Raw genomic sequence first — 18,831 nt, forward strand, 5'->3', positions numbered from 1 at the left:
TAAGATCCTAGGCTTGACGATTCAGCCCCCTAATACAGAGCACATTGGTTACAGCACTCCTCTTACAGCTAACCCCCCACCCAGCGTATCGATTTAAATTATGTCAAGATTATTTATATAGAATGCTCCATGGAACTGGATTCTTTGATTCTGCATGAAAAACTGCTAATTGAAGCACTTTCCAGTCTCTGTTCTCCCCACCTGATAAGATCTGTTCTTTGATTTTTCAAAAACAAACCCTAACAGGCAATGAAGAGGTTGGCCGACTATTAAAAAGGTAAATCTTACAAAAGGAGATTAATAACTCATTGGGTTTTAAATTTAAGCTGAACATATTAAACAGTATAAACCAAGCTCATTTCCTGTTCCTTGCAGGGACCCGCTAGTTTTTGCTTTGCTTCCAATCAATATTTTCCTGATAGCTTTACGTGCAGGTAGAATGAATGAATCCATTCGCAACTATTCCCCCCCCCCCCATTATTAGTAAAAAGTAAGAATCCTGTTCAACATGAGTGTCAGGTTTCTGTTGGGCTTTACTGGTATTTCAGGCTGAAAGACGGACAACACTATCACTTTGATCACAGCAATTTCACAGTACTATTTTTATCATTCACAGAGAAATGTGCTACTAAATAGAGAAGACACTTAACGTGAACTATTTATCAGTACAGGAAAGCAGTATGCTCAAATTTATTTTCTTATGCAAGCTTTCCTCAAATCTAGATTTCAAAATTTCATTTTGAAGTGATTATTTCCATGTCTCTTTCGCAACCAAGAACACAAGAGAACATTTCCTCACTTTAAATAATAGCATCCTATCAGTGGAACTCTCCAGCAAAAGCAGTTAAGCCATTGCCCACTCTGTAGAATTGGTGACACCTCAAGTTGTAAGTCAAATCTTTGAAAATGACAGAGACATTTCTACAGAATAAATATAAAAGCCCATTCTGAGTCAAGTAAGGAACTTTCAGCACCTTTTAGATTATAAAGCTTGTTCCTTTTAATATATTTACCATACAGTGCCTAGTCGTTGTAACACTGTACAAATAATCATTATAATTAACATTATAGGACACATATCTAGTATAATTCTAATGTTTAAGCATTGTATAGAATTTTGGTTCTTTTTTAGTTGGGGGGGGGGAACTATCACTAATTTAGCACCAATATACCATACTTGCTAATAACAAGTATTATATGGAACCTCAAACCTACACGTATTTATTGATTCTAATGAAATGTACTTCAAAGTAACCAATTTAGCTCTTCAATGTGATCTTATGCACATTTGCTCTGAAGTACCGGTAAGTCCCACTGTCATCATTGGGGCTTAGTATTTTGGATTGCAGTTCTGGAATGATACACTTAGGTTTTGAAACTTGCTACTGCAAAAAGACTGAAACCATTAGCCAGAGAGGGAACAGAAAGCCACATTAATGATGTTGTGGGTGAGAGTCGAGAGTATGTGACACAGCTAAATGCAAGCATATAAATGGTGATAAATGTATGTTCCATTGATTTCAGTTCCCACACACCCTCGTCAAAATCAACAGGATTTTAACAAGTGTTTTTTTGTCAGGATTGTTCCTTGATTAATTAAATTTAATTAAAGCCTGCTGAGGTTTTTCCTATAGGCTCTTATGCACAATGTTTCTTGGCCAAGCTTTCCAGCATGAACACTCTCGAAAGCAGAGATGAAGGACCTGCAGCCTTCCAGATCATGGGTAGGCAAACTAAGGCCTGGGGGCTGGATCCGGCCCAATTGCCTTCTAAATCCTGCCCATGGACGGTCCCGGAATCAGCGTGTTTTTACATGAGTAGAATATGTCCTTTTATTTAAAATGCATCTCTGGGTTATTTGTGGGGCATGGGAATTCATTCATTTCCCCCCCCCCCAAAAAAAGATAGTACGGCCCCCCACAATGTCCAAGGGACAGTGGACAGGCCTGCTGCTGAAAACGTTTGCTGACCCCTGTTCCAGATGTTCTCAGACCCCAACTCCCATCAGCCTCAGCCACCATGGCTAGTGATCGGGGTGATGGAAGTTTTAGTTGAATAACATCTGGAGAGTTACGGTGTTTCCCATCCTTCATCTAAAGCATAAGGTCACAGGCAACAAAACAACCAACCTCATTTTAACTCTTTTCCTTTCTTGTGCAGGAGCAGGAGCAACAGCCAGATGTGGGGAGACAGGAGAAGTGAGGTTTGTCTGTCTGTAGGGTGGGGTGCTTGGAAGGGCCACGGAGGGAACCTGGAAGTTAATTTCCAGAGTATTTTTTTAAAAAAAATATTCTTCAGAAGCTTTGGAAAATCCCAAAAGTTCTTTTTGCAAGCCCAGCTTGTGTAGTATGAAAGGTGGTGGACTCTCCTTCAGTGGAGGTTTCTTGAGGCTGGCTGACTGATTGCTGGGGATTATTGGGCTGCGATTTCTGCATTGTGGCAGGATGGACTGAGTGACCCGTGGGGGTACCTTCCAATTCTATGAACTCAGAAGCTGAGGCTGCAGAAACCATCTTGGCTGTGAGTTCTGGGAGAGCCAGTGTTGTGTAGTGGTTAAGAGCGGTGGACTCATAATCTGGGGAACCGCGTTCGCGTCTCCACTCCTCCACATGCAGCTGCTGGGTGACCTTGGGCCAGTCACACTTCTCCGAAGTCTCTCAGCCTCACTCACCTCACAGAGTGTTTGTTGTGGGGGAGGAAGGGAAAGGAGAATGTTAGCCGCTTTGAGTCTCCTTAGGGTAGCAATAAAGCGGGATATCAAATCCAAACTCTTCTTCTTCTACTTCCTGCCTTGCTGGATTCCACCTGCAGAAGCTGAGGCCGCCGAGCAGACACATGGGTTGTGGTATTGTTTAGGGGGCGTTGTTGCGGACTTTGGTAATTATGGATGTTGGTACATCTGTCTTTTTAGATATGATGATTTATGTGGAAACATTTCAACTTTGTTGTGTACTTTTTGATGTGTTTTATTTATTGTTTATGACTACTTTCGTTATTTGTAATGTTGTACCTTCAGCATGGTTTTAACGATGGAACAGCTTCACGCAAATAAAATGACAATCGATTTTAGGACACATGTGACTGATTAAAAACATTTTTCAAAAACAACAAAATATTTCAAGACACCTTCTATTTGAAGCTTTTTCTTTTGAACAGAAAATATATAGTCTTCTAATCTCTCTCATATCATCTAAAAAAACAAACTGTTAAAGGTTAATTCATGAAGTAGGTGCTTTACAGTACAGGATATCTTTCCCTACTGATTAAGGTTTTATGGTTAAGATATAAATACCTGTTTACCATATTTCCCTGTATTTGTTTCCATTTGAGTTATGAGGCATAATATCAGTCCTTTGACTGCTTAATGATCAACAGTCATGAGATATCACCAATCATACATTGCCCTATCTCAAACTCTTCCATTCATTCAAGTGAGCAACTATTCTTTAACAACTCATTTAATCTCCTCATCAGAGTGATAACCATATCGCATTATTAGAGCAGAAGTGGTTCCTGCCAGACGGTAAGGAAACAGATTAAAAAGAAGGGTGCGTTTAATTTGAGACATGCAGGAAATTGGAGTTATTTCCCATGACTTGAATAGAAACATACAGCGAAAAGGCAAATAAAAATTTAACCAGGGCTGCATGTAATAATAATAATAATAATAATAATAATAATAATAATTTATTATTTGTACCCCCCATCTGGCTGGGTTTCCCCAGCCACTCTGGGCGGCTTCCATAGAAACCAAAAATACAGTAGTATAACCACTTGGCAAGCTGGTCAATTGTAAATGTTGAGGAGAACTGTACTATTTCTCTGCTTCTCCACTTTTCTGAGCAGGTGAGAGAATGTGCACTAAAACGCTCTTCACTGCTTGGCAAGATGTTTACTCATAATTACCTGATAAGCTGGCACTTGTTAAATTGTCAACTATACAGTATTCACTTGATGAAAACCAGTAACTGAGAAAATACATCCAGGTTCTGATCTAACTAAACTGTGATTCTCCAGATGTTGATTGGCTACAATTCTATTAATCCCTGACCATTAGCCATGGTGGCAATTGTGGTACAGGAACATCTGTGGAGGGGTCAAAGGTTAGCTACATGTATTCTTGAATGAAGAGCACAAGAGATATGAACTACACTTAGAAAGCAATAAACAAATGCACAAATATAGGATGGGGGACACCTAGCTGGATATTAGCACACACGAAAAGGATCTAAGGCTCTTAGTAGGCCATGAGCTTAACATGAATCAACTGTGTGAAGCAGTAGCAGCAAAAAAAAAGGAGAGGAGGGGGGAAGAGAGCAAATGCAATTCAAGGCTGCATCAACAGAAGTCTAGTGTCTAGATCAAGGGAAGTAATAGGACCCCTTTATTCTGCCCTGCTCAGACTCCATCTGGAGTATTGTGTCCAGTTCTGGGCCCCACAATTTAAGAAGGGCATTGACAAGCTGGAACACGTGCAGAGGAGGGTGGCCAAGATGATAAAGGGTCTGAAAACCAAGCTATGGTGACTTACCATTTTTTATCTGAGGGCCACATTCATCCTTGGCATTCATCTGGGGTCCACATGCCAGTGGTGGGATTGGCCAAAAGTGGGTGTGCCACCTTCTCTCTCTCCCTCACGTTTTTCTATGCATAGAACACAAAGGGCATATATAGGCAGCCCACCCCTTCAGCTGATCGATACAGACCAACTGACATGGGGGCTATCACCCCCTCTCCACCTACCCAGTGATCAATCTGATGACCAGGGAGAAAGCAATGTGGATCCCCATCAGGGCACTCACAGCTCTGTCAGCCGCAGCACTAATTATACAGTACTTTACATTTCCCCTTTTTGCTACAGCTACAAAAATCAGTGGGGTCTTGGGCAGGGGACAGAATTCCTTGGGTGGCTACATTGGCCCCCCAGACTGGGGAGAGGCACTCGTTACAAGCAAATGTATACTGATAATATAATGAGATGATACAGGTTGATACTCTTATTTTATATAAATTATTTCAAAAATTATCATGGGTACATGCTTAAAATACACTGAGGATTAATGAGGAAATATTTGGGCATGCTCCAGAAAGCTTATCAGGAAGGGCTGGTCCATATAAGACAATTTCCCCCAACAATTTCCCCTTTAGATATTATGGACTACCATTTGCATCAGTCCATCCAATGGTTGGGGATTATGTGAATTGCAGTCTAAAACATCTGAATGACCCCAGGTTGGGAGCAGGTATCAACAACTCCATCTTCTCTTTTAGCGACAGTGCCAAAATTTTGAAATTGGGTTGGGAAATGATTCCCTCAGTTCAAAAAACATAAAGCAATTAGAAACTGAGTGCAAACTGTCCCTGAAGTTTGAGCCTAGCTCTTAATGGCTTTTCCAGGGACTAGCCCTCTCCCCAGCCCAACTTTCAAATTACCAGCTGTGCACAAAAGTTCTTTCTTTTCTGAAGCAACAGTAACATTAGGATAACACCTTCAGGACCAGCTAAAATGCCACAAATGTCCAGATTGTAAATAAGACGTTTTTAAAAGCATGCGTTGCTCACATTTCAACTATTTGTAGGAAGGAATCAAAAACATTTAGCAAAAGTAAGATCAAAATATTTTGAAACAAGGGTCAAAAGTACGGTTAATGATTAGCTGTGTTAATGGACTGATTTCTGTCTCTCTCTTTTGGATTACAGAGGCAACTCAGCCATCAGGCAGGTCTATCTCCCCTCATTCTTTGGCCACTTCCAGCAGATTGAGAAAAGCTGGAGAGTAAACACAGGTGTTTTAAAACTGGAGCTGCTGTCATGGACAACCACAAACAGCCGTAACTCGACTGTGGCTATGCCTCTTTCCCGCCCTCTCTTTTTAAAAGGAGAGCTTAACAAGAAAATGTCAAATGTTTCACCTTTCAACACCTCAAAATAACTCAGAGCTTAAGGTATTGTCCAGGAAATCTCAAGCAAATAGTTCTTTTTCTAATTTTCTTTTCAAATGTAGCCAACTTCGAATTAGTCATGTATTTTTTGATTATTTTTTTACTAATTACTTTATTTGGAAGATAAGTTTCTTGGTTTCTTGGAAAGCGCTATAGTTATTACGCACAAAGAGCATGATCCAGAGAATCAGCCGGTTAATTTACTGGATCCAGTGAAACTACTCAGTGACTTGTTTTTATAAACATCAGCCGCCATGGTCATTCATACCCTTAAGTCGCTCCTTTACGCAAGCTCTGTTTGGAGCTGCCTTTCAAGACAGCTCAGAAACTTCCAAGTCGTTCTCCATGCAGCCTCTGCTTGGAACAGGACAAGCCTCTGAAAAGCTGCTCTCCAGAGTAGAGTCCAAAGCAGCGCTAAAAGCTGCAGCTGGAAAGGGACAATTGCAGATCAGTTTGGGCATACACAGCCACAATCTGTTTAATGACTGCTAAGCGAGATGTTTTGCTTTGAAATGGCAAAAACTGGACCTACTAAAGTAGCAACCATCTCCCATACTGTGCTATGGGCTCAAAAGACACAATGGGTAAATCAAGCTATGGAATCTGTATTATTTAGACAAGAGTGACTTACTCCGAAAGCTGCTTAATTTACCCAGAGAGTTGGGAAGCAGGTGGCACACTCATAGACCTGGCTGGGCAACAACTTAAAGGGAAATTCGAGATCCTGCACTGGAATATGACATCTATAGTATGGGCACCAGTGTACTTAAAAGATTTATTGTTAAGAAAACACCCCAACTAGTGTATTAGTGAGTAAAACATGAGAGCTGACACAGGCAAGAGCAGGCATAGGCAAACTCGGCCCTCCAGATGTTTTGGGACTACAATTCCCATCATCCCTGACCACTGGTCTTGTTAGCTAGGGATGATGGGAGTTGTAGTCCCAAAACGTCTGTAGGGCCGAGTTTGCCTATGCCTGGGCAAGAGCCATTTGCCACCACTACCACCTCCTTTGGTGCTGGCCAGCCCCAGCGGTAGGGTTGTGGATGCATGCTGTTTCATTAACCCTGGTGCTGCCAGCCGGGGGGTTGGATTGCCCCCTAAGTACATTTTTGGTTGCCTCCATGAGAAATTAGCTCTCCTCCCCACCCCACCTTTCAGGTACAGTGGTACATCGGGTTAAGTACTTAATTCGTTCTGGAGGTCCGTTCTTAACCTGGAACTGTTCTTAACCTGAAGCACCACTTTAGCTAATGGGGCCTCCTGCTGCCGCTGTGTCACCGGAGCACAATTTCTGTTCTCATCCTGAGGCAAAGTTCTTAACCCGAGGTACTATTTCTGGGTTAGCGGAGTCTGTAACCTGAAGCGTATGTAATCTGAAGCATATGTAACCCGAGGTACCACTGTACTAACCTTTTTTTTTTTTACTGATGTTTCATGAGGCAAGTAGCTTTCATTCAGTAATGTTTGTGCAGCCTTTTCTCTGCCCCCCACATTTTTGTAAAAAAAAAACCCTACAATATCCTATGTATATGTTCAGGCTGATCTTCACAACAAATGATCAAGGAATAACTGGGATCTGCACAACAGTAACCCTATCAATGCAAATACAGTGGTACCTCATGTTACGGAGAGGATCCATTCCAGAGGCCCGTCTGTAACATGAAATGCCCACAACTCGAAGCGTTCCGGTACTTCTGGGTTGCCGCGGGACGTAACGCGAAAAGACGCAACATGAAGCGCACGCAATACGAGGTATGACTAGAACAGCTTATAGGAGGCAGCCTTTTTGTCAGGATTGCAGGGGCAGGAAAAGATTAAACTACTACTTCTAGTCAGCTCCAAGACTGTTACTCAACCCCCATAGCCGTTATTTGAATTTCAAAAAGTGTACATTACATGCAAAAATGCAACACGTTCAATTCATGTTCAGTTTGGCTCTTTCTGCTTTGGTGTCCACAGGCTGACACGGCAATTCCAGTCTCCAGGCTGGTTCATCTTTGCCTGTATGGGTAGGCAAACTAAGGCCCGTGGGCTGGATCCGGCCCAATCGCCTTCTAAATCCGGTCCGGGAATCAGTGTGTTTTTACATGAGTAGAATGTGTGCTTTTGTTTAAAATGCATCTCTGGGTTATTTGTGGGGCATAGGAATTCGTTCATCCCTCCCCCCCCAAAAAAAAATATAGTCCTGAGGGACACAGCCCATGGCTGAAAGTTTGCTGACCCCTGCTGTATGCCTTTCATGGGCTACAGATGCCTCACAATATCAGATCCTCCAAGTGTCCTATTTTCCTGGGGCATCCCTGATTTAGAGAAGATGTCTCAGTTTCTGATTTGATCCTGGAATCAGTGGCGTAGCGTGGGGGTTCAGGGAGGGCCGGCCGCACCAGGCGCAACACCTGGGGGTTAGGGTTAGGGGGCGCAAATCCATGGGTTAGGGGGTGCAAATCCACGGCTTAGGGGGTGCAAATTACTTGCCTTGCCCCGGGTGCTGACAACCCACGCTACGCCACTGCCTGGAATGTCCCACTTTTCCTTAGGATGTCCTTATTTTCATCGGACAAATGTTGGGAGGGTATAGAATTATCTGAACCCTAAGCCGTCTGAAGGTAATCTTGTATAGGGAGGGTTTAAAAAAAAATGTTTTATTATGTTTTTATATCTTTTGGAAGCTGCTTAGGGCAACCTAGTAAGATGTGTGGGGTATAAATAGCAAAATTATCATTAAGGAATGGGACATCCCTATTTTCATCAGAGAAATGTTGGAGGGTATGCAACACTGACCCTGACTGACCTTCATCTACATTAGATGAAAATAAATAATGCTTCATACATGCCTTCTTGTGATATGGGCAGAATAGGATCAAATCTATGAATTGCAGAAAGCTCTACCCTGGCTAAATCCAGATTCCAACTCTGGATCTGTGCAAACGGATTAACCCTGCCTTGCAGCCAGAAACCATTAATCCAAATCACTTGATGCAATCTTGAAACTGCTTGTTCTTTAGTAACCTAATTGCTTTTAATATGTTTGTTCTGGAATAAGTGATTTCTAAACCTGTGGCTTTTAGCATCACACAACTGCCCTTGAACAATGGAATATTCTTTCTCCATTTCCTTCCCAGCATCCTTCCAACTCCTCAAGCATCTATTTATTTATTTTAAATTCAAACACAGATTATGTAACGAGTATCTGGTAAACTTGTGAATGTGTTTTCTGAATGTCAGTTTAGCATTATATATGCCTATCAAGCTAAATGAAATCAGACCACAATAGTACTATGATTACTAGTAGTAGCAGCAGGTTGTTGCAAAAATAAATTTATAAGTTAAAAAGTCAAACCAATTTTATTTCTAATAAATAAATCTCATCAAGTTTGCTTGCCTTCCTTATTTATTAATTACACGGAACATATTAAATTTATGTGACTAATAAATCTGTAGTTTAATGCTGCATATAAGGGAGATATCAAAGTAAGCTATACTCACAAGAGACACAATAAGGCAATAGGTCTACTCAATGACAAAATTGGATATCATCCAGTGCGATTTTGTGTATGCTTGAAATATATATTTTTTTTAAGTTTGCATGTCTTTCTTAGAAGTCCTACATTTTAAAAACAACAAAACCCCCGCTTGTGCTTCTTATAGAAGTAATTCCAAGATGAAATTCCAGTTTGTGAAAAATGTTTTTTCTGGACTCACATCTGCTAAACTGCAGACTAGATTGAAGTCTGGGTTGCAAAGTCTTAAAGTTCTGTAGGTAGGAAGCAACAATGCTCTGACCTAAGTTGCTTCTGCCTCTACTGCAATGTCAACTTTGCCAGGCAAGTTTTTTAAGTGCCTAAAGAGAGGAAACATGAAAGCTGATGTCATTTTCCTTTGAACATAAACAAAACCCAGCAAGAGCGTGAATCTATTTTTCTGAAGAAAAACTGAAAAAACAAAACTTTTGAGAGATGTAGACATTCCTCTCCAAGGTCATAGCTAATAAAACATTTGGAAGACGACATGACACAATTTAGGTTTAAAGGTTCACTTAACTTTGTTTTAATGTTTTGAATTTGACGGGCTCACGTGTCAAAAGATTTTTGCATCGTTTTGTGGTCTGACAATTGATCTGCAAGAATAGTTTTTAAGGAGCTTTTTTCTTTTCCTTTTTTTTGTTTCAGTTAAAATTAAAATCCATGCTGCCTAATCCTTGGAGTCAATCTGTAATTAAGGGGATTTCAAGAGAGACCATGCGCTGAATTAATGATAAAATTTAATATCTGTTTAATACTCTAACAAAAGAATGAAAACCAGGCGATACACAAAACACCATCACTTCAGTATTTGTTGTAAATTCGCACCAATACTTTCTCTAGGAATAATCAGATACTTGATGCTTAAGAACACATATTTTTTGCGACTGAACATCTGTTCAGTTTACAGCTAAGGCACTGATCCTATGTACATTCAGGACACTTCCAGATCCTTAGTCTTTGACATGGTGATCATACGATGCAAAGGAGAACAGGGCTTTCAAGGTTCTTTAGAAAGAGGAATTTCAGCAGGTGCCATTTGCCATGAAGGTGTGAGGAAAGAAGCATCCACCAACATTTCTTCTGCCTCAGACCTCTTAGGTTGAGAGCGTTGTACATACACCTGGAAGTGGCATGCTGCTCCTCTGCACGTACCTGGCAGTTCAGATACTCCCCCCCCACTACTCTGTTTTGAAAGAGACTTTCTGTGTTTTCTGTAGTCTAACAACAATGCAAAGGATGTAAAAAAATACCAACCCACGTTACAAATTGCTGAAAGTTCCTTCATAGTGTTGTTCGAGGAACCACGCCCTTTCAGACGCCATTGGACTACAACTCCCACGATCCCTAGCCACTGGCCATGTTGGGTGGGGCTAATGCAAGCACAGGCAAACTCAGCCCTCCAGATGTTTTGGGACTACAACTCCCATCATCCCTAGCTAAGGGGACCAGTGGCCAGGGATGATTGGAATTGTAGTCTCAAAATATCTGGAGGGCCGAGTTTGCCTATGCCTGGGCTAATGGGAGTTAAACAACATATTTAAATATCTCAAGGGCTGTCACATAGAAGATGGAGCAAGCTTGTTTTCTCCTGCTGTGGAGGGGTAGGTCTCGAACCAATGGCTTTGAGTGACAAGAAAGGAGAGTCCGACTAAACATCAGGAAGAGCTTTCTAACAGGAAGACCTGTTCAACAGTGGAGCTATCTCCCTTGGGGGGCTGTGGACTCTTCTTCCTTGGAGGTTTTTAAGCAGGAGTCAGATGGCCATCTGTCATGGATGCTTTCATGGAGGTTCCGGCATTGCAGGAGGTTAAATTAGGTGACTCTTCCAACTCTATGATTCTATGATCTGGAGGGGCAGATTCCTCATCCCTAACTGTATAGGTAATATTTGTATGCTGTGGGAGCCTATTCGTAATCTCACTTCCAAACTACCACCCACCGTATGTAGTTGCCTTGTATTTGGACTATTTGCCCATAAAGTCCAAGGTTGTCTACTTGGATAGGCAGCAGCTTTCTTCTGCATTACCAGACACTTGATCCTTTTGACTGGAGATACTTAGGAATTCAATCTGCCACTCATCTACGTTACCTATCTATAATAAGATAAAACATGCTGTAAGAGTAACCCCCCCCCCAAAAAACCCTGTAGCACACATACCTACAAAAGCAAGGGGGGCGAAGGATGTGCAATAACAGCATTTTAGCCCAAACTTGCAAGCTGCCATTTGAGCAAAAATATTCATATCTATATAGTTTTTAAATATCTGCATTCTTTTACTGAGTGAACTGGACCTGACTATACACAGGTCTATTCACATATCAGTCTATATACCATTTTGGACTTCATATATTTACAGCCTAATCCACATTTATATTAGACTGAGGTCTTTGAATTTAACACCTTTTCTTCATATGGATGCCTTTGGGTATTTAAAATCCAAATACATCAGGTTACTGGTTTGTGAACTGAGCTCATCTTAATTGTAAGTTTGGTTCTACAGTGTGAACTGACTAGGTTCATCCCAAGAAGTTATTACTGGCAGATTTTATAGGCAAGTGGTGTTCAGTTAATTCTGCTTTCAAACTGAACTATATTTAGTTTATCTGTAATGTTAACATTCTTCATGCCTTTTCTATTAGCTACATTTACATTTTTCTCCTTAATGGAAGGTAAGATTTTGAAATCACAACACTCCTAAGTGAATATTTAAATCAGTGGAGATTGAACTCTTAACGGGGAATGCCAGGCCATTGTATTTATCGCTATAAGAGAGGAGAAGAACTTCTCTGAGCTTATTGCTTCCTACTGAATAATTCATTTCTGTATAAGTATAATGAAATACTCAAATCAAAGTACATGCCAGGACTGAGCAATCAGGTTCTGCAAGGATGACACATCCTAATATAGTCTCGGCTGAAATCTCCAAGTATTTGTGCTGCTTTAATATCTTCCCCACAGTGGGACTGCGTTCAGCCTGACTTACTTGTGAGTAGTAGTCATGTTTAGTATTTGTGCCTAGCCCTTATGAAGGAACAACATACAACAAGGAAGGAATTCTATCGCAGCACACTACACAACTTATTGGCTTTCCAAATCACAGAGGGAATGTGGGATCTGCATAGTTGATTCATAGTTAAGCCTATTATGTACATGTGAGGATCCATTCTATGTGTGTGTTACAATTGCTTGTCTTGTACACTGAGACAACTAGAGTGACATTTACATTCTATTACACCTTTATTACCCGGTATTGGAGCAATAAGGGACAACCAAGTATTGGGCATAGCAGAATCTGCTGGCAGGTGACAGAAGACTTCAGATAAGGCCAGTGCAAATTTGGACCATAAAGAAGGCTGATCGCTGAAGAATTGATGCTTTTGAATTATGGTGCTGGAGGAGACTCTTGAGAGTCCCATGGACTGCAAGAAGATCAAACCTATCCATTCTGAAGGAAATCAGCCCTGAGTGCTCACTGGAAGGACAGATCCTGAAGCTGAGGCTCCAGTACTTTGGCCACCTCATGAGAAGAGAAGACTCCCTGGAAAAGACCCTGATGTTGGGAAAGATTGAGGGCACAAGGAGAAGGGGACGACAGAGGACGAGATGGTTGGACAGTGTTCTCGAAGCTACCAGCATGACTTTGACCAAACTGCAGGAGGCAGTGGAAGACAGGAGTGCCTGGCGTGCTCTGGTCCATGGAGTCACGAAGAGTCGGACACAACTAAACGACTAAACAACAACAACAATTTTTATGTCCAATGATAAATCCACAGCTCTTTGTGAAAATGAATCATGGACACCAGATTAAAAACCAGTAAAAGGCACAATATTCTTTAGGTGGTGGAAGACATGAACATTGCCCTTCCGGCACAATTATGACTCTCGCTGGCTTAGTAAACCATCTGAACCAGAGTTTAGCTGTGTGATCTGCTCATCTCATGATCACAGTAGACCCTGGTTTACAAATTCCCGGAGCAGCACTGGAGCCACTTCCCCACAGTTTCTTCCTACGTGACACCAGTAATGACAATATGATAGAAGCACATGGATGGCGTGAATCATGGTGTGGTTTCTTCCCATGCAAATGATGCCTGGCTCCCAGAGAAGGGGGTGATCACAAAGAAAAAACACTCACATGTCACTCTCCTCCTCTACAGTGTTCTGGAGAACATTTTGGCTGTGACTCCAGGAAGAACTGCTCCCTGCCTTGTAGGCCTATTCCCACCTGGCCTGGTGGGGGCAGGACACTGACTGACGCCAGCTGCAGAGACTGATGCTACTAAATAGACTATTGGTTCGCGGTATTGTTTGGGGAGATTTGTTCCTCTTATTGATATCATTTTTTGGTATCTTTATTTTCAGCTCTTATTTAATGTGGAATTCTTCAAATTGGCTGTGCACTTTTTGATGTTTTGTATTTATTGTTTTGACTACTTTTGTTGTATTCGTAATTATCTATTTCTCCCCCATGCTGTAAGCTGCCTTGAGCATGGTTTTAGCCACGGAAAGGCGGTATACAAATAAAATGATGCATGTAATGGGAAAGCATGCATGAAGTCACATGGAAGCTGCTCACATGCAATGTAGCATTATGTGTTCTGGGTCTGGGAATGGCTTCCTAGAACCTGTAAAGCAAATACTTTCAATATGGATCCTTAGTTGGCTGCCAGCACTCAGCAGGACAACACAGCAATAAAGTTTTTACAAAAAGCAGCTGCCAGCAACAATGTGTGGAGAAGTATTTATTTCCAACTGTTCCAACACAGTTCAAAGCCACTGGAAATGAAGACTGATCTACACTGCTACTGGAGGGTATGTTTTGTAACAGACACCTGGAGTTGGTTCATATGTGATGTCAAAGTTTGCCATTATGTCTGAATCAGAGGTAGACCAATCTCATGGATGAAACTTTCAAGTATTAGATGGGACAAACTGACCAGTAGGTCTAACCAAGTACCCCTGAATATGCAGGTCTAACCAAGTACCCCTGAATATGCAGGTCTAACCAAGTACCCCTGAATATGCAGGTCTAACCAAGTACCCCTGAATATGCAACAGCAACATCCTTCTTCTTGCGGGCTTTCATGACATGGAAGTTATTCTTGCTGAATTTTCACCTACTGTACAGCTAGAAACATTAGAGCCCTGCCAATAATTTATCTAGCGTGGATTTTAAAAGCAATAGATTTCTTCATTTAGTATTGCTCTCACTTCTGGCTCACATGCCTGATCACACCACCATACACTTATCAATTTCCTTATTGTTTCCTTTTTCCAGTAAAAGGGGGGGCATCCTAAATTCTGAAGCAACGCTTAAATGTTAAAACTATAAAAAAGTTGCAAAAATTAAAGTACATTTACGAATCTCCACTGCATTTGCAGGTGTTATTCCTCTTTTAGAATTCCCGGCCTGGATACTATTATTGTAGGGAGTTTGGTAAAATAGTTTGCAAAACTATTTATACAGATACATGATTTGAGAAACTATCTGTTCTGATGTCCTCATTGGTCGCAGGACTGCAGTCAAGAAGATCCTTCAGATTAAGAATGAAAGAAAAGTTGAAAAGTGCAAACATGTATTATCTTTTGAGCCAAGGCTAGTGGGCAGCCTTGAGAATGCATTAAGGCCTCCCCTGCTTTTGTCTCAGCTCTTGTGGGGAACTCGCTCATGACATCTACAAATTTCAAGTCACACAAAAGAAAGAGGCTATATCAGGTAAAGGGGCCCTGGTACTATTTTTTAGAAAACAGATGAGGCTTAGAAATATTTATATATGCTTTGCCCCACCTATGTCTCCTCAGTGTCTATTACAGACCGAAGGTGGAACGGCATTTTCAGATAAGGAGGTCATGCATGGGTCATTGCTATTTAGAGCTTCCTAAGGCTTGCTTTTGGGGTGAAGGGTTTATGTAACCAGCGTTTATAAGATTTCACTAGAGCACAAACAACAATGTATCGTTATGCACTAATGGTGAATGGGAAAATCTAATGGAGGGTTATTTTGACACTTGCCCTAAGAACTACAGTTCACTCTTGATACCTTTTTAAAGCGCCCCCCCCATTAAAGTCCCAGTTATACTGCAGCTAAAAACCATACACTATTAAGGCTGTAATCTTTCAAATACTGCAATCCTGTTGTTGTTTAGTCGTGTCTGACTCTTCGTGACCCCATGGACCAGAGCACGCCAGGCACTCCAGTCTTCCACTGCCTCCCGCAGTTTGGTCAAACTCATGTTCGTACGGCAATCCTATACAGTGGTACCTCGGGTTAAGAACTTAATTGATTCTGGACATCCGTTCTTAACCTGAAACTGTTCTTAACCCGAGGTACCACTTTAGCTAACGGGGCCTCCCGCTGCTGCAAGCTTTCTGTTCTCATCCTGAAGCAAAGTTCTTAACCTGAGGTGCTATTTCTGGGTTAGCGGAGTCTATAACCTGAAGTGTCTGTAACCCAAGGTACCACTGTACATGCTTAACTAGGTAGACGGAAGCTGCTTTAAACTCAACGGGACATGCTTCTGAGTAGACACATGATTGTGCTGAAACACAGATCTGTCTTGAGAGTCACAAGAGGGTCTGTTGTGATTCTATAAAACAATCCCACTTTAAAGGAAAGAGGATATTTAACATTTCACCCATGTCAATTTATATATATATTTGACTTACATCCCAGGTTTAGATTAACAGCATGTCCCCCAGAGGAAAAGCTTTTTCATATGATTCGGCCCCACCCCCATAAAATAAAGCATATTGCTTGACAACAACTTAACATTTCTGGTAGTGTGACATCTCTCTTTTGGCTACAAAATTGGTTACTTACAGAGATGCAGTAGTAAAAGCAAAGTTAAAGAGCTTGGAACGATCTTCTTGTCCCTACCCCACCTTCATTTTTAATTTTAAAATCTGAACATTCTGTATAGTGTTGAAGAATCCCAGGCATCTGAAATGTTTGATTCATGTTTCAAAAACAAGCAAACCTGGGGCAGGACTAGGAAAAAAACCCCCAAAACCTGCTGCTCCTATTCATTTGAAATGTTTTCCCGGACAATAGTATTATTGTGCATATATGAATTAAACAAGCTACGTATTATTAAACGTTTATATTAAACCCCCTCCCTTCAGGCCTCAATGTACACTGGGATTAACTCACCACTTAAATGTAATCTATTTTGCTTCTGGAAATATTTTTTCCTTGACCAAATGTCTCCTTCTTTTAACCACAAAGAAAAAGGCTGCTGTGCTCTCAATCCTTTTGTCTTTGGTAACAAGCGAAAGAATACTCTTGCTAATATGTGCTTTCATCTCCAGTGAAACGGACACTTAGGCACACAATTAAAATTACTCATACAAATGAGTCAATAGTACTATTTGTGTAAAGAGAGCCACATATGTAAATATCATCCGAATCAAAATCTCACCGCACAAAGTGGCATGCTACTTCTAAAAAGCGTGTGAGTTTTTCTTTTTGGGAAGCGGGGAAATAGCCAAGAGGCAATTCAGCTTGGCTAGTTAGCCCTGTGAAAGATTAGCCCTGTCTAATTCTTCTACTTTGGCTTTATAGAATCTCTGGAAGCATTTTCAGACACCTCTATAAAGTAGTCAGGATATTTGTGCAAAGTGAGATTTCTGATTTTCCATGATCTGCAAGGTACATTTGTCAGATTCAGAGATTGCAACAACTGATGTTGCTGAAACCTCTGGGTTTCTATGCCGCAAATAATATCAATCACATTAAGAATTGTAAGACGTCATCCTAATCAGTCTGTGTTGTACTATCTACGACAAACCTACAATATTTACTGCACATACCTGCTGTTGCTGGAAACATGGACGAAGTAGATGAATCTCAAAGGAAACAATTAGGATAATTATATAAAGGGTAGTGTGGTGGCCCCTACCCTTTGGAACACCATCTTCTTATGTACCAGACAGGTGCCATTTCTATTATGATTTCAGCACCTACAAAAGACCTTCCTTTTCTCAATAAGCCTTTTAAGACCATATTTTATCCCAATCTGTATTTGCACATTTGAAATGGTTTTTATATATGAACCTGCTCTATGCTACATATGTTTCTACTGTTGATGTTTTCATTGCTGAATCACCTTGAGACATTTCATAGAAAGTGATTCATTAATGGGATTAATTGAGAAATAGATAGCTGTAAAAATGTCTTCAATATGAGTCCACTTTTTAAAAGCCAATTACAATGTTTTAGCTTTACTGAAAAGAATATTTGTGGAGACAAATATTATGTATTGTAAACAGGACAATTTTGCCAAAGAGGAAAACTGTGTATTCCTCTCTGAATGACTCAACTACCTTGCAGGAATACATGAAAACATTTACAGTGTGAAAATGCATAGGGTGGGTAATAACAACTACTTTGGCACAGTAACTTCAAAGTATCAAATGTGACAACTCTGAGCAATGTTACTTTAGTGTCGCAGGCACAAATATTCAGTTCTGATAGGTTAGCCCTGTGTGACTGGAATGATAAATGCTGGGCTTGGTTCAAATAATTAAACAATAACTAACTAAAAAGCACCTTGGACATCCGGACATACTTAGCTTCATGAGTTGCCACAAGTCCACTTGTTGATAGAGCCTAGGAATGGGCAAATCTGTTTTCTCTCAGGTTCTCATTTTTCCAATCTTAAATTGGAGAACCTTTTTTTCAAGTCCTCATGAAAATCTACCAGCATTTTATTGTTAATTCCTTCTAATATATACATTGTATACAATTTTGGCTCATATACACAATTTTGCAAAGCAATTACTATAGCACATTTTTGCACGTGTGTTTTTGTGTGCATCATTTTTGCTAATATATGCATTTAATGCAGACGTTACCCAAGTAGATGCATTTTTTAACATACTGTTTGGCCAGTGAACTGCACCAGAAAATTTCGAGATGTGCTAATTTCAGAGGATGGATGCATTTCGGTTTACATATTGCTTTGGAAGGTGTGAACTAGGCAGGTTCGCTTTTAAATCGAATGGGGTTCAGTTTTCTTCTCCATCCCTAACGGGGACAAATGTTTTCACATTTCAGAACTAATCAATATAGACAACAGAAATGTTGATCCTCAAGACAACTTAGCAAGAAGAAGGGTGGGAAATGAAAACAAGTTTAAAGTAATAAAACAACTGTAGGCTCCAGACAAAGATCTCTCTTTCTTTTCATTATTATACATGTTGGGATGATGTAGAAATATATGTCTCATGAGCCCCGCAGTGCTGCTGGGATCAGGCTCAAGAACAGGCTCCGATGGGGGTGGAGGAGGTTGAACAGAAGGTGGCAGCAACTGAACTGGAGTTTGAACTGGAGTATGAAGCCTTGCTGCTCAGAACCAGGCC

General features: G+C 40.8%; 1 protein-coding gene and 1 long non-coding RNA gene across 5 annotated transcripts in view; one reads left to right on the forward strand and one right to left on the reverse strand.

Annotated features, from left to right (window-relative positions):
• The window catches only part of LOC309372988, a 198,810-nt gene that overhangs the window by 166,897 nt on the left and 13,082 nt on the right, over positions 1-18,831 (forward strand). The window lies entirely within an intron of this gene.
• The window catches only part of MIPOL1 (mirror-image polydactyly 1), a 189,081-nt gene that overhangs the window by 74,891 nt on the left and 95,359 nt on the right, over positions 1-18,831 (reverse strand). The window lies entirely within an intron of this gene.

Source organism: Podarcis melisellensis, assembly GCF_964234715.1.
Source record: "Podarcis melisellensis genome assembly, chromosome: 1".
In the NCBI taxonomy this organism is placed as follows: Eukaryota; Metazoa; Chordata; class Lepidosauria; order Squamata; family Lacertidae; genus Podarcis; species Podarcis melisellensis.